Source organism: Neofelis nebulosa, chromosome 12, assembly GCF_028018385.1.
Source record: "Neofelis nebulosa isolate mNeoNeb1 chromosome 12, mNeoNeb1.pri, whole genome shotgun sequence".
In the NCBI taxonomy this organism is placed as follows: Eukaryota; Metazoa; Chordata; class Mammalia; order Carnivora; family Felidae; genus Neofelis; species Neofelis nebulosa.
Window position 1 is genome coordinate 7,257,130 of NC_080793.1, and position 3,083 is coordinate 7,260,212.

Consider the following 3,083-nt stretch of genomic DNA (forward strand, 5'->3'; position numbering starts at 1 on the left):
GAGGACAGTGAGGCTCTTGAGTGTCACACACACCCCCCCCCCCCAGCCCCCATTGGCCAGGTCACCGGGCTAGTGTGTCAGAGCCAGGACTCAAACCCAGGTCTGTCTGCTCGGCAGGCCCAGGTTTGGAACCGGCCTGCATCCGATGAGCCCAACTTCCGGCTTCCTGCTCCCACTTGCCGGGAGGAGTCCTCAGGGGAGTCCTGAGACCCAGGCTCTTCCAGAGTCCCCAGGCGTCCCAGGCAGGACTGGTCTTTCGTCTGGCAGGGAGCTCACAGGGCAGTCCTCAGAGGCACAAAGTCCAACTCTGCGCCGTACCCCAGCCGCACTGGTTCCTGCTCAGAGTCCTTTAGGAACCTCCCCATCTCTGGGCCTGCTCCCCAAAATGTGCTGCTGCCCTCTAGATTAGAGGTTCATCCGTTCACTTCAGAAACCCAGTTCTCAGGCAGTGCCAGACCAGGAATGGGCACATCAGGGATGAAGAATGAACACAACCAGTGGGGCGCCGCCCTCAGGAAACTCATTCCAATGAAAGTCTATGGAACTCCTGGACCCCGAAGATGCCAGTTAGAAAGACAGATGGTCTCGGGGCACCTGGCTGGCTCAGTCGATAGAGCGTGCAGCTCTTGATCTTGGTGTCGTGGGCTCAAGCCCCACGTGTGGCATAGAGTTTACTTAAAAAGAGGCGGGGGAGGCGCCTGGGTGGCTCAGTTGATTAAGCATCTGACTCTTGATTTCAGCTCAGGTCATGATCTCACAGTTCGTGGGTTAGAGACCCACGTGGGGCTCTGGGCTGACAGCATGGAAGCCTGCTTGGGATTCTCTCTCCCTCGCTCTCTGCCCCTCCCCGACTCGCGCAAGCTCTCTCTCTACAATAAACAAACAAACAAACAAACAAAAAAAGAGTACCTTTCCAATAACCTACCGATGTCTGACTGCCGTGGAAACGTCTACAGATCTGGCAGGCTTAGGTCTGGTCCATTCCCACCTGCTCCAGCCTTTTGCACTGGCTCTCACGGGCTCAGCCGTCTACATGACTAAACCTGAGCCTGCCCCCTGCCCCCGACAGCTGGTCCAACACCCGTCTTACGGACATGGACACAGGGGCCCAGAGAGAAGTGACCTTAGCTAGATGCTGCCTGAGCTGGATCCAGGCTGTCCCTCACCAGTGGCCTTAAGCACTGTGCTGACCACTCCCCCACCTCACCCCCAACCCTAGGGGCCCTCCCTGTCTGAGGGACCCATCCACGCTGCCGGGTTGCCAAGTGGCCTCAGAGGGGCTCGCCAGGCTTCCCTCGGCCTTTGCCCTCCCGGAAACTCCACCAACTGCACCCCAAGGAGCGAGTCCCCAGCGATGGCCCAGGAAGCAAATGGACCCATCAGCATGGCAACGTGGAAGGACATTGTTTAATAAACCATTTATTTGACTTGAGGTCGATGCACACACGCTCTACCATACAAAAGTTGGAAGCTGCAACAAATCAAGTGCCAGAGGCAGTGCATGGACGTGTAAACAAAGACAAATGAAAACACTACTCTGAGTGATCTGGGAGCAAACCAGAGTAGCTGGGGGGGGGGGGGGGGGGGGCCAGGCTCAAGATGACATTCAGAGTGCAGGGGAAGTGCAAATGAACGGAATGTGGGGCTGGAGGGGAGGAGGGTCCCCCCGGGCCTTTCCATGCAGGAGGCTGCTCCTTCCTGGACACCAGCCTCAGAGAGGGGGGGGTTGGGGCCAGAGCCCTGGCTCAACACAGGGTCCTCCAGTCTGGGGGAGCAGGAGTGAGCGTGCAGGGAGGTGATGGGCCGGACCCGCACCACCCCTCTCCATTTCCCTTCTCTCTCCCTCCCAGGACCCCTTTGCCATTCGGGGGAGAGGGGCCCTGGTCTGAGGAGCCAGTCCTCCGGGGTACGGAGAACAAGGAGGAAGAACTCGGTTTCTCTGGGAGGCCTCTCAGCCTGAAAGGGGCAGAATCACAAAATAAAGTGTTAAGGCAATAAATAAAACATCCCACCTCCGGTGAAAACACTGAGTGAAGTCAGTCTGCAGGGCTCACAGCACCCTGCGGATGTGGGGACAAGGTGGGGACGGCTGGAGGACCAGCCGATGCACAGCTGGAGCGTTTGTGCGTCGAGCCAACGGCAAAGCGCCCGGCAAAGTTTCTTGTCTTAATGAGGGCAGGGGAGCCAGTCCAGCCCTGTCCATCCTCTGACCCGCCCGATGTGGTCCCTGGGCCTGCCCCCGACGGCAGCACAGGTGACAGGCCTGCGATGAACCCTGGGCAGCCTCCAGCTCAGCCCTAGCACCACCCAGGGGGGTTCCAGGCTCACAGAGGCAGGTGGGTGGGGCGGGAGGACCAGCCCCACCTGTTCCATCTTTGGTGGTGGCAAAGGGGAAGAGAAGTGACAGTCTTTGGCAGGACGAGGGAATGTCAGAGGACAGCATCCTGGTTTCCTGCTTGGGTTTGCCAAGGGCCCAGTCCCTGCCCAGGCGTGAGCACAAGGAAAGCAGACCCACCCCGTCCCGCCCTTGGATGGTCCAGGCCTGCCACCCGTCTAAGGTACCCCCCCCACACCAGGCACTCTGTGGCCCCCACCCTCCCAATCTGGAGCTGCGAAGTCTCTAGGGTGGTGGCAGGGGTGGGGGCCAGCAGGCACCGGGCACCGAGAGACGGTCTAAAGCCCAGGTCCCTTCTAGCTCAGGCCTCCCGTGGCCTTCGCCAGAGCCCCAGCACCCCGTCCTCCACCTCTACCTTCCCAGCCCCGTCGTCAGCAGCCCTCCGGCTCTGCCTGTCCCACCCCTCCTCACAACGAGGTCTCTCTCTGACCACCTTCCTCTCCCTCAGGCCCCACAAGCCGCCGGTCCAGCTGCTGCTTTGCCCAGGGACGGCTGAGGGCAGTCAGGCAGGCCCCCAGGGCTCCAACCCTCTCCAAGGAAGTTTGCAGGGATTCCCAGATGATCAGGCCACCAAAGCCCGGGCTCTGCCGACGCTGACAGCCAGGGACACCCAGGCCCTTCGACACCAACCCTAAGGAGGGGAGGAGACGGCCCTTTCGCTGCCTTCGCCATGTGGACAAGACCCAGG